Source organism: Chanodichthys erythropterus, chromosome 20 (assembly GCF_024489055.1).
Source record: "Chanodichthys erythropterus isolate Z2021 chromosome 20, ASM2448905v1, whole genome shotgun sequence".
Classification (NCBI taxonomy): Eukaryota; Metazoa; Chordata; class Actinopteri; order Cypriniformes; family Xenocyprididae; genus Chanodichthys; species Chanodichthys erythropterus.
In genome coordinates, this window is record NC_090240.1 from 17,647,349 (window position 1) to 17,661,376 (window position 14,028).

Below are 14,028 nucleotides of genomic sequence, written 5' to 3' on the forward strand. Positions count from 1 at the left end.
TTGATAAAGTTAACTTTCTGTTTATTTCTTCATTCATGAACTCATGTATAGATGTGAATTCTTTAGTTTGGATAAACAACAGCAGTCTCTCACCTTTACTTTACCTGACCCGTCTGAAGTCTCCTCTAACATTGCCTGAAAGCACAACATCTCTCAGAAACATGGATGCTTTGGTAGAGACATAACAATGACTGAAAGCAATGGATATCATTGATCGCTGGAGAGACGTGTCTTTGTTTATATTTATTTATTAAAAAAAAAAACCCAAAAAACATGATGCATTTCACCAATATTATTCATTCACAAGAAGAAAGAAACACAACAGAACGGATGGATCATAAACTGTTCAGAAAATGTGATTTTTTTTTGTTGTGAAAATATATATAAAATAATAAAGTTTGTTGAAGCATAAACACATGTTTTAAAGCAGCTGTTTTATACAATTAATAAAATCTGGTCAGTTCATCCTAAATCAAATTCTTTAAAAAAGAAAATGGCCAAAACACATTTATAATGCCCTTCACAATGAGAGAGTTTACTCAGTTATATAATATAATCTTTCTGATTGAAGAATAGCTGTAATTATTGCTGTTTAAATTGTTCTCATATCTGATGGCCATGGTTACATCTGATCTTTAACATCTTTAAACATTTAGGAAAATAAAAATACAAGCAGTTAATCATCTTGCTATTTGATCAATGAGTAATTCAGGGTTGTTTCTGTGTCTTTTTTAATTGTATAAAAGCCCCAGTTCCTAACCTTTAATCATCTCATACCACATACAGTGTACAGTCATTTGGGTTTTCCCTTTTCATCTGTTTTCCTTGACTGTCTGCACACCAAATATCACTTCATCCAATTAGTCTAAATGTAATGTGGTGTATGAACTGTTACACAATGATGCTGTGTAACTCACAAAGAAATAAAGTGCTTTATGTGGTAACATCTACATAATATTTCCCATATTTATAGGAGTATTTCTTAAGGGACAGATTTTCACTTCTGACAGTCCATTCAGATTATTAGATACTTCTCAAGAATCTTTCATCGAAAACTGTTTATGCTTTTCGACAAGCTCAAAGTTTTCTGTTTATATTTTTGTCGGGGGAAAAACTATGTTTCCAGAGCGATATTCAGGAATCATAGAATATTAATGTTATTTGGTATAAGTCAAGGATAAGTGTGAATTAAAACCAAAAGGCTAATAAGAAAAAAATATTTGTAAACAACTCATCTCTCGCGAACTCACAAACCCGCGACAATTCCGCCTCAAAACCACCTGACATTATCACTCCAAATTATACAAACATTTTCCCTGTCTTTTTTGAACAATTTCACAACAAATTCGCATTCAGCAAGTGCTGAAACCTTCGTGAAAACATTTAATTTCGCTCAGGTGCTCGAGACACTCCTGGAGGGGTTTCTTTTTGTTTTTAACATAAAAACTCGGAAAAGTTTCGCCCCTTTGCATTGAGCATGTCGAGAGGACCCCCACCCCCTACACACACACACACACACACACACACACACACACGGAGGGGGCTGGGGTGTGAGGAAACGGGCTGCTGTGCCCTGGAAGTGATTCTTCCTCAAACACAAGGTGAAACGGGAGCATCGGAAGCTGCACGTGCGTCCTGCCCTCTTCATCCTTCCCTACAGCAAACACTCTCTCCAGGAGCACAGCCGTGAACACTCAGATGTTAATTCTTGATTGAACCTCTATAAAGGGAAGTTATTTTGTTAAATAATCACTTGAGAATTGAATCCAGGACTTGCCTGTCTTGATTCTTATTTGAAATTGAATTAAAGCCTACAGAATCATCATCCTCTCAATACTTGTGTTTGATCAGTAGCCTTTCGTTTTAGCTTTTTAAATGGTTGTAAATATCTGATGGTCACTGCAACAAACTTCTTCATCTCTTGATATGATGTCAGGACAGAAAGAGGTTTTGAAGACCATCTAAAGTGTGTTTACTTGTGTATGACCTTTTATTTTACTGTGATTGATTTCTAATTGATTTTTTATTTTTCTCAAATCTATATTTGATGTTTTAATTAGACTGTAAATAAACAATGACTCCAATGCTCATGTTTCATTTTATTTTACATTTGCAAACCATAAAAATACACAATAGCCTAAATAAGAACAAGACTTCTTAACCTGCTCAAATAAAATACACAAAATCGTAGCCTATTTGTACCAATGATAGACTGTGAAATGTTTCCATCCATTTAACGTCACAAATCATTTCTGTCATTTCCACTGTAGGTTTTATGAGTTGTGTCAACTTAATTTGTAATTAAAGTAAAAAATTAATTTCTAAAAGTGCAATAATTTATCACTGCATTTTGGTACTACTTTCATTGTATTCAAACAATAAAAAAAAATGCATTTAAAAAAATATTATAGCTACAATGTAAGAAATTTAGAAAAACACCTTCATGACACTTCCTCATGTCAACACACTCGATTAATCATTTAATCCAGCTTTAAAGACTATTGCTTAAGAGAGATTTATCACAAAAACAGTGTGTATCGCATTACAGCAGTGTAAAATAAAGGCTTGTTGACTTGCATTAAACATGCTGCAGTGAATAATTGAAGAACACTATCGGCTGACTCAATGCCTTTACTTTCGACACACATTCAGCCTCATCCGCTCTCCACCATTAATCATAACGGTGTGTGTAAACTACAACCCCGAAAACACACAACACACACACGCGCGCGCGCGCGCGCACAACAGTTTACCAGCCCCTGTGAAAAGTTTGTGAAAGTGGCCTGACGTCACACTCCCACAATGCTCGCGCGCCCCATAACTCTGCTGCTGCAGCCTGAGGAGCGCGAGACACTCAGGCCCCGAAAAAAGAAAAATTAGAGAAAAAATTGGAAAAAATAATAAAAGACCAGATCGAGAGGAGAGAGGCCGGGGACGGTGGCGCGGGGCTCCCACGGTAGGTTTGCGCTCAGTCGGTGCAGGAATGTGACGGCGGGTCCTTGTGAAATTGACTAATGCGGCGCTGGAAAGTTTTTGGTGGCAATGCTCGCTTTTTTCTGCAAGTCCTCATAATGTAGCTGCACGAGCTGATGTGTGCATGTTTTTCTAATGAGATCCCGAGAACGAATACAGCTCGTGATCGATATGGCAGATGATTCAAGAGTGCTTCATAATAATAACAACACCCGTGATGTTTTCTCCCGAGCCGACGTCATTTATTTTTGGCTCATTTTTGTGAAACATTGTTTGAGGCTCCGGGTATTTAATTTTTAATTGCGCGTTCGCTCGCAAACTTCATCGATAAATTCAGCGCGGCTCAGTTAGTTTACAAAGCGATACATTCGCGATCGATCGATGATCGGCTCGGCCGTGTCTGCGGGTGTTCAGCGCGACTTTAGTGCGAATCGTTGAATTTTGAGTAATTTCTGAATATTTCTGGCTGTGCTGGAGACACACGCGAGCTGAAGCGCCGTTCCTGTTGAGTTTCAGACATCAGTTTATACAAACGCGTTTGTCTATTAATAGTTCACTCGTTGATATGAGAAAATCTCACTGGGCTGTAAATACACAAGTGTTTTTGTCTAGTTTGTCTCGATCTGCTGCTCGTCATTTGTTCGCCACAGATCGGATGTTCCTGGGCGGATTGTGACTTTTCTATAAAGTCGTCTTGTGTGGAAAAACTGTTTGTTTGTTTGTTTGTTTGTGCGCTCCGATCAATCGAGTGCCCGGCGCTGCTGAGGTGTGTTTAGTCCCTTCATTTCCAGATAGTGCTCATATATAGGGCACATTCTGCTGGGAAATAACCCGTGTTCAACGGCGAGCTCTGTTTACACTGTCAACACGTTCAACCACTGCAAAGTTTACCTTCAAACCTTTCGAACCGTTTCATTTAGACACGAATATGTTGTAAGAATGATCAAAACATGTTTACTGTGTAGTGAGCTCACTGAAAGCTGCAATAATTAAATGTTTTGACCTTTGGTCACAAATACGCTCACGAAATCTATGGTCACACTTTAGTTTATGGGGTCAATACTCACTATTAACTATGACTTTTGCCTCAAAAAAACTCTTAATTACTGCTTATCAATAGTGAGGTAGATTAAGGGATGCATTAATACAAGTACTAATAAAAAGTTAGTAATATGAATGCTGATCATGCTATTAATAGTGAGAATTGAACCCTAAACTAAAGGGTAACACTTTATTTTAGGATCTTTTAACTAGTTGCTTATTAGCATGCATATTATCAGTTCTTATTAATACCTTATTCTGCATCCTACCCAATAACTACCTTAATAACTATTAATAAGCAGAATATTAGGAGTAGTTAATGGTTTATATGTGTTTGCTATACTGAAGTGTTACCAAATCATCATGTGTAAAGATCATTGCAACTCACACGCTCAAAACACCCTCAAAATGGAAAACTTAAGTTTAATTGTTGGTGTAAATTCAAAGTGAAATTTTTAATGTTGTTACTAGTAACAAAAATGCAGTTGAAATGCTGAAAATGTAGATAGATTTGTGGAAACGATTGTGACGTGGAGAGAAGTGATTCGAAAGGGACAGAAATTGAAGTCAAAGTTCGAGTCGTACGACCCGTCTTTAATTCAGCAGTGACTGCAGCACTGTGTCAGACACCTGACGGCTCTTTCTCAGATATATGTGCTGATGCTTTAAACCTGCTTTGCTTGCTTAAATCTCTTGTTTGTGTTGTGCTCAGTTTGTCGCTTTAATTGTGTGTGTTGGAATGATGATCTAAATGAAAGATTTCACTGCAGCTCATTGGATAAAGAGTTTGTAAATGGCTTCCTAACAGTGATTGACAAAGAACGGGCCGTGACGCGTTTGGTGGCTGCGCTCCATCATGGCCCTCACTTCCACTGCCTCGAGCTTCATAATAAGGAAATGGAAGTGAGATCGTCACGAGACAGTGCTTTTGTTATTGACATTGCATGTTGAAACGCATATCGTGATGCATGAGACGGTGTAGTTTTTCAGCATTGGCTCTGGTTATGAGATCTCATTTATTTCCATGTGAAGTGTTCTTGCGTGTTAATAAACGAAGCAGAATGGAGTAAAGAACTTAAATATTAGTTGTGTTTTGTTGTTTTTTGACACCTCATTTCAAACATTTTCCTTATCTTTTGTCTGTTTTGAGAGATGTAGATGTTTTAAAGGAACGTTTCAGCAGTTTATTTTTCATAAGGCTGCTCATGGGCTTTCTGAAAAGGCGTCTTACATGCTTGATTCAGTGTGAGAGAGAGAGCATGTGCATCAAGGGGGGTTTCTCCTCTGAAAACATCCCACAATTCCTTGCTCCTCGGTGGGTAACAGGCTGATTATCATGAGAAAGCACATCAGAGGGGTTAATAGGTAGGACAGGCTTTGGAGAGCACAAACGCTACTTAATACCCAGTGTAGAATGGGGATCAGCCCTCATCTGAGTCCTTATATCCTCCACTTATAGCAGTGAGGACGCCGTGCCTGAAATTTGTGCCAAGTTACTGTAATATAGCTATGTATTTTGCGGTGTTGCGTGATGATAATGTGGGCTTGTGGATCAGCCGATGAGTCGGATTGTGTTTGCAGTCGTGTTTGTTTTTTGGCTCAATCCAGGTCTGAAATGGGCACTGGGGAGTGTTTATGTGGGCAGAATGAACAGTAGCTGACCTGGTCACTCAGTCGCCCCATAAAAAAGGGTGGAGAGATAAAATCAGGCCAAGTTCACGAGGGCGTCTCAACACATCAGATTTGATCCTTATCAGAAAATGATTGGTGTCAGAACTGTCAGAAAAACAAATCGTTCGTTCAGGTTTGGAACATCTGTTTGACTGTTTTTTATAGGGCTGCTTAACAAAGATTATTAAATGCAATATGAAAAATTAAAACGGTAGATTGCATGTTAAATGTGTGTTACTGATATTAATTAATGCATATAGATGTAGAAACTTGTGAAAATGTCTTTTTAAATTTATGGTCATCCTCATATTTGTTTTTGCATTAAAATAAGAATATTTTAAACTTTGCAGTTATAGTACCAAGAAATGAAGATGACTTCAATATTGTACTCTCACACAAAGATGTTTTAGAAAGTAAAAGATGTTGATTAAATTGAAACTTTCCCAGAAACTGATTTGAATCTGCTTGGATTTTACTGTGACAATGTTTTGACAGGTAACCTAAAAAATGTGCTTCATGTGGAAAACTAAACAAATCAGCTGTTTTCTAACCAAAAAATATACGACAACAGTTCTAATATTTAAAAAGTTATTTAAAACACACATTATTTTTAACGCTCAAATCACATAGCTCCTGAAAGTAAGTTGCATAGTTTTTACAGTGTGGAAATTCATAAATCCATTTGTTAATTATGAATTTCTTACTTATTTGCTGTATTTTACTTAACTGTACACATTACTGAAGTATTTATTTTCAGTTCCCTCGTCGATTAGCTCTTGATATGCAGCACATATGAAGACTATATAGAAAGAAAGAAAACTGTATAATTGTAACAAATGAATGCGTTACAACAGCTCTAAACCGTATGTTGTGAGTAGAAAATGGCATTCGGAAGGGGTATAAAAACAAATCCAAGCTCATTAAATGCAGGAGAAGGCGATCATCAAGTGAAGCGAACAAAGAGTAATAGAAAAGAAAGACACATAAACATTACATGTGTAAATACACGCTAATGTTCTTGACAGATTTGCAAAACAAGTCCAAACAAACCGCAACCGAGTTGCACACGCACAAGAAAAGAGCGTCTTTTTTCCCTTCTCTGGCACGCATTCTGACTGCACTTGCAGTATGCGGCGCCTTCAGATAGTAAGAAGACGCTAGATGTTTGAAACGCATCGTGCCACTGTACGTGAGCAAAGCTGTGCTTTTGAAAGCAGTCAGCCAGGTGTGGCTTTTCAAGGCCCGAGTCTATCCATCACTGAACACCACTTATGCTGCAACCCCTCCTTCTCTTCCTTCACATCCCCCTCGTCCATTTTTCCACCCCAAAGATGGGTCTTCTTCCCCTCCGAGCTACTTTCTCGCTCGTTTACTGTCTCTCTGCTATCTTTGTTGTGAATTTATTGTCTTTCTTAAGGAAATGTACAGTGCAGTAAATTCGTAATCATCATTACCTCGCTGATACACGCTGTTAAGATGTTATAATGGCTTCTGTAAAAGTAGTGCCATTACATTAGTAAATTACATTGGAAGCTCACCAGAAACCAGATGAAAATGATTCCTCAATCTGTAATTGTTACATTGATCTGATCTAGTCCTAAAAGTTGGTTTTGTTGGTGTGACCTAATGCATTTAGCTTTCTGTAATGTTCAATACTATTTTCAACTTCAATAAAATTTGATAATTTAGTTATTACTGCATTAAAAACTTTTTTTTTTTTTTTTTTTTTTTTTTTTGACAGGCACAGAGGTTGATCAGCTTTGGATTAAAAAATCAGTCAAAATGTGGATGAGAAAATGATTGACTGTAATAGAAATAAAATGAGTAGTATTACAGCAACTTCAGAACGGTCTCCTTTTCTTCCCTTGAGCTTGTTGTGCTCTCACTGAGACTGTCAATTACAGACGTAAAAGTCACGTGACGCTGTGATAGGCTGATCACACGGCCAGTTTGATAATGCACAACAATTCATGAATGAACATCCACTTGAACGACATCACTAGTACATTAACAAATTTATTTAGATACCACTTATAGTACATTTGAACCCATAGTGTACTACAAGTGGTATCTAAATATATTTTTTTAAATACAGAGATAGTATATTAAAAGCATATTTTAGTTCATATTTCATGCTGTCTCAAAATAGCACAGTTGAGTACACTTAGATGTTCTTAAGAAGTACTAAAGAAATTTTTTTAGTATATTAAGAACAAAATTAGAGTACGAAAATAGAGCACTTTAAGCACATTATAGAAGTGTACTTGTTTTCATCTGGGTAAATGAGCGTTTTCAGCAGTATTTATTATAAATATCATTATTTGTAGTCTTCTCTGTGAACTGTTCTTGATTAGTAAGAGTACAAAATCTCTTTGTATGACACAAAAAGCTGATATATAATGTACATATAGGATTTGACAGCTTTATTAGTGAAACTATATAATGCATATATAATAACAAACCATCAGAAACAGTCATATGGAAAGGATGTGAAATTAGATGATAAATATTGAAAACTTGGTGTAACTCAAATGGCTGCCACATTGCTCAGAGATGCACAGTCATATACGGAGAATCCAGAAGACCTTGAGCGCGATTAGATGACTCAGTCAGAGGAAAAAGAAAGCTGGATGATGAGGGAGAGAGTCATTGAAGAGGGCTGGAGAAAAATAATTATTATGATTCATATAGCTGTTTGAGTTGCATCACGCAAATAAGTAAAGCAGTGAAAGGAACGTGTAGATTCGTTTAGTTGTTTAATGATGTTTAAGATGTGCTGGTCATTCAGTCACATGTCAGGAGTCGGGTGTTTTCACAGATTCTATCGTTCACCGGTAGATTCTGGGAAAAAAAGACTAATGATTGGTTGGTAATCATACAGACATGTTTTCAAGTGAATTATAATGGCCATCAAACAAACATTTACCAGAAGGTTCTTTATAAGAAGCTGGTGTGTGACGCCATAACTTGCAGTGTTTCACACCAGAGAGGAAAACTCGTTCACTCAATAACTGTAAGGATAGCAGCACAGAGAAACGATATATTTGGAATCGTTGGAACAATTTTTTCCTAGTTGATGGACAATATAATCATTGACAGCCAATCAGAATCCATCCTGCTTTAAAAAGCTTGCGCACGCTTAAAATGAACAAAGTGTAAATCGCCCGCTGGCGTGGAGAATAATATTTTTATCTTTTTACGTGTGGGCTGGCCTTTAATGATCTTTACTATGCAATAGTCAAAATAACATAAATATAAACTTCATTATTCACACACATATATGAGCAAGTTTAAGAAAAGAAGAAGCTTTAAAATTGTGTCTCGAGAAAACTATTATTTCCTTGAAAGCTATAAACTCTATGCATTGTATAGTTTTACTTAATATAGTATATATTCAGTATTATTTTTATCAGGGGTTAAATGGATTTTAGTTGATCCCTGATCCGTATGGTTTGCATGTGATTTGTGGATTAATTGCAAAGTTTAACCATCCTAGAGTGAAAGTTTGTCGTTTGCATGTTTTTATCTTGCCAATTTAAACGTTTAAGTGATTTTAAACCATTCCAGTGCATGAAGAGGCGATAGAGAACTCAGTTCGGCACATTTAGAAAAGTGTTTGAACACCATTCTCCTTTCGCATCTCCTTGTGCTTGAATGGACACAAAATGATGTCAGAATACCCAGCTTGGCAAGTATTCTCGTAAACCAAGTCAGTTATGTGAATGTAAACAGTTCAGATGTGTATCGTTATATTGGATCCGTGCGTTAGGTCTTAAAGTGACAGCAGCCTATAAATACTGCTGCTCTCCGTGTCATTAAAGTCAATCAAACAACAGCTTTAACAGACGTTAATCTATATTTAATTCATGGTGAACCTGATTTCACCAAGTACAGCATTCCAATCAAGCAATCAGATTGCAGTTTATTCCAGGCTTACAGCCAGGGTTAGGTGTTTCTATCCGTGTTATTCACCTGTCAGCTCCCTCTGATTTCAGGGATAAGGCTGGATTTAAGGGTAGGGATAGGGTTAGGATTATGGACAGTCTTACTTGGCAAAATCACAGTGACTTTTAATTTATACAGTGAACTCTTAATGTTATTTTACAATTATTACATTTCTGTACCTGAATACTAGAGTACTATGAGACCTTACTGTATTTGTAACTTTGTTATATTGTATTTATCTATGCTTGTAATTAGTATATCATTTCTTCTTATTTTTTACTGATGTTCCCTTGCCTTTAATAATGTTTGAACTTTATTAGTTAATAGTAGTTTTTGCTGTGGTTCTGAAGTACTTAAAATGTGCTTTAAATGGAAAGCAAAGTTATATTTGCCCCTAAACCATTTATTTTCTCTTGCTGCTCTGAAAAATGATTCGATCTGTGACTCAACAACTGTAATATGTTTTGAAACGTGAGTTTTGTGATCCGTTGAACCACTAATTATTATATTTAATATTTTTTATAGTTATCATATTTGTATATTCTATTTAACACGGTGATTCTTTAAAAGTAAAACTTTTAGCATATTAGTTTATTAGTTTCATTGCTCAGTTTTAACATTTTGAACTGTCATCTAATTTAACTATTTTCTTGTTGTTGTTCAATCAGGCTTTTACCTGCCTTAAGCAATGACAAAAACACTTTTTCCACACTTACTTTTCAGCAAATTATTAATATAAAAGCTGATAGGTTTTGTATTAGTATCACACTTACACTCACAGTCTTTATGAATCACCTGCAGTCTGTCATTTGTTGTCTATAGGGACAATTTCTGGCAAGTATTTTCTTATTTCTCTCTCCCTCATTCACATTGTGAAGCTCTATAAACTGGCTTTATGGTTCTGGAGCTTTGCCCACAGCTCTTCATTAATGCGTGTTTTTACTCAAAGGTTTTCATGCTGGTATAATTTGGCTTTCTTCAGTCTGACGTGAGACCTGTGAGCAAGTGCATAGTTTGTGAGAGAGACACTCGAAATCAGAGACGCTCACTGTGTTTAAACGGGAGATATTTAAAGTTGTAGATTAATTTCTGATGACATAATGTGAGTTTGAGGGAGAAATGTTTCCTGGCAGCACATGAGAGCGAGGAGGTTGCCGTCTCATTGTGTGCGGTCAGGTGTGTGGTCTGCCCGATCCATTGTTACGTTTTCAGCTGAGAAGAATCGCTAGAAGCTCTCGGTGTCTGTGTTCACTCAGAAAATAAATGATAATAATGAAATGAAAGGAGTCGTGTATCACCATGTGACTACTTTATGGTCATGCATATTACTAATGCTCCACAACTGTGATCTCTGTTACACTTAAACTGAATTAACAGACAAATACATGAAATCCATTTACAGAAGCGTGCTTCACTTCTCTCTCTAACTCTGTGTAATTTCTAGTACTTTGTTGATTGAAAAAAAAAACCCAAAAATGACAAGCACAGGAGTATATCTATACACACACACACACACACACACACACACACACACACACACACACACACACACACACACACACACACACACACACACACACACACACACACACACACACACACACACACACACACACACACACACACACACATAAGGTGCCAGTAATGGTAATAAAAGTAAGAACAATGTAAACTGTACAAATGTGACTATGGCTGAAGTCATTTAAAAAGAAATAAATAAAATAAAATAAAATTTAAAATAAAATAAAATTAAATATAAAAGAAAAAATAATACAAAAATTAAATAATAATAATAAAATTAAATTAAATAAAAAATATATAATATAATATAATATTATATTATATTATATTATATTATATTATATTATATTATATTATATAATATAATATAATATTTAAGATAACTAAAGGGTCAGGACAGGTAGAAATCATTCAAAGTAACTGCATATTAAAAACTGCATAAAATAACAAAATACAATTATTTTTGCATTTAACAATGGTTTATTTTTTTTGACTGTAAATTGTGACGTTTTTCTGCATCAGATGCTCCACAGTAACACTCAACAGTCATCTTTTTCCAGCCCAGGCTCACAAATGTACCTGTGGCGACATTTTTCTGACAATTTTAAAATGTTTCCTCTCTGTTTCTTCATGTAATCTCAGAATAACCACAGCTCACTCCAGCGGCAACATTGCAAAATTGTAGATGCTGATTTCCTCTCAAAAGTAATAGAGAGAGAAGAAGAAGAAAAGAGAGAACAAAGGGCAAGAAATGAAAGAGAGAGAGAGAGAGAGAGAGAGAGAAGCTCTGGTGTTAACAAATGACCTCTGTTGCTTGCTTTCTTCCTCTCTTTCGCTCTCCCTCTCTCCTTCACAAAGTCCAGAACAACAACAACAGGAGGAGAGAGAGAGAAATGAAGAGAGAGAGGACTGTGGGTCTCTTTCTGTGTGCCCTCCAGTGGCAGCGTGAAGTTTTCAGTTTGATTGAAGGGCCCTTTTCTCTGCTGTGTGGTGTGAAAGCTGTCCTAATTGAATGATAAAGTGGCCCGAGATGGAGTCCAGTGAATAGGCAACAATACCCAGCCTGTGTGTGGTAGAGGGTTTTTTTTGGTTCTCGTCCAGGCCGCTCTCTCTCTCTCTTTCCCTCGCTATCTCTCTCTCTCTCTCCCCGCTGCGAGAGGGGTCCCATTATCGAGCGCTCTGCTAGATTTGGTCACATGACTCCTCCCTGCCCGCTCGGCCGGCCCCTCCCTCCCGTGTCGAAGGCCGACCAATCAGGTGGCAGAAGGGATATTTCTCAGCGACCATGTGGTTGAATGCCCTCATTTAGCGAGCAGCTGACTCACAGCACATGTCTTTCTCTATCGCACACCTCGGCTGCCGGACGCTGGCCAGAGAAAATTCCATGTCTTTCAGCGCAGCGCACCACACCGGCTCTCCGGGTGTGACTGTCGCGGGATCCCGTCGGACGAAAGCGTTTAACCAGAGGCAGATGTTCTTGGTCTTTCCATTCGATCTCTAATAATAGTGAGCACAGCGTTTGGGATGCGATTGTTGTCTAGTTCAGATCTCAGATGGTAACACTTTATACTGTATTAGTGGTGCACATTTATCTCCAGTCGATAGATGCAGTTTATTTCTGTTGAACAGTCATGTAAATCATCACCCAGCTGTTCTGCTTGTATATTATAAAAGACTCGGGCTAAGGAATATTTAATAGTTTTATTCAAGATTAAATCTATAAGGCAGTCAAATGAAGTCAAAAATAAGGTAGATTCATATCACATTTGTGCCTCCATGCAAAAGTCCACTTGAGCCAAAGTTTGTGTTTTTTCTTAGAAGAGGTTCGTAACGTCTCTTGAAACTGTTTGTAAATTCACCAGGTGTTTTGAGCCAGTTCTGTTCAGATCGAACTGCTGAAATAAATGTAGAGATAAACAGTTGTTTATTTACATGGACAGAGTCTCTGTTCAGATGCCTTCAGTGTAAAAAATCAAAAGTTAAGAAAACTTCAGCAGATTTTTGAGTTTTCTCAACTTGTATTCAGTTTATACAACAAAAGTTGAGAAAACTCAAATCTGCTGAAGTTTGTTGCCTTAAACTTTTAAGTTTTCTGCACTTTAGATTTTTACAGTGTTGCTGAGGTCTTTTTTCACATTAGCTTTTCTCTCTTCGGCACACAACGCTCACCTGTTTGTTTGGCAAAGACAATCTAAGAAATTAGTTTTCTTTTAAACTCACAGACATGTGTGTGACAAAATACTTTTCTTTTTTTTTATTAATATTTTTATCCGACAAGGCATTAAATTAATCGAAATTGCCAGTAAAATCACTAACAATTATGTTAGAAAATTAGAGAAAAGATTTCTATTTTACACATAAATGCTGTTATTTTGAACTTTCTATTCAAGGAATTACAATGAAAATATAAAGCACAACTGTTTTTGACATTGATAATAATCATAAATGTTTCTTGAGCATCAAATGATTTCTGAATATGGATCATGTGACACTGAAGATGCTTTGATCACAGAAATAGATTACATTTAAAAATATGAATATTTAAATTCAAGATATTTATATGTAAAATTGTAGTAATATTTCACCATATTACTGTTTTCTAATATGTGACCCTGGAGCACAAAACCAGTCATAAGTCACACGGGTATATTTGTAGCAATAGCCAACAATACACTGTACGGGTCAAAATTATAGATTTTTCTTTTAGGCCAAAAATCATTAGAATATTAAGTAAAGATCGTGTTCCATGAAGATATTTTGTAAATTTCCTAGTGTAAATATATCAAAATTGTATTTTTGTGAGTGGATATGCATTGCTGAGGACTTCATTTGGACAACTTTAAAGGCGATTTTCTCAATATTTTGATTTTTTTGCAC

At 36.5% G+C, this 14,028-nt stretch overlaps 1 protein-coding gene across 2 annotated transcripts in view; it reads left to right on the forward strand.

Moving 5' to 3' along the window:
- The first annotated feature begins 2,805 nt into the window (after window positions 1-2,805).
- The window catches only part of plagl2 (pleiomorphic adenoma gene-like 2), a 47,823-nt gene continuing 36,600 nt past the window's right edge, over window positions 2,806-14,028 (forward strand). For both annotated transcript variants that reach the window (XM_067372448.1, XM_067372447.1), the window contains exon 1: window positions 2,806-2,956. The gene's annotated coding sequence lies outside the window, so the exon portion shown is untranslated. The remainder of the gene's footprint in view (window positions 2,957-14,028) is intronic.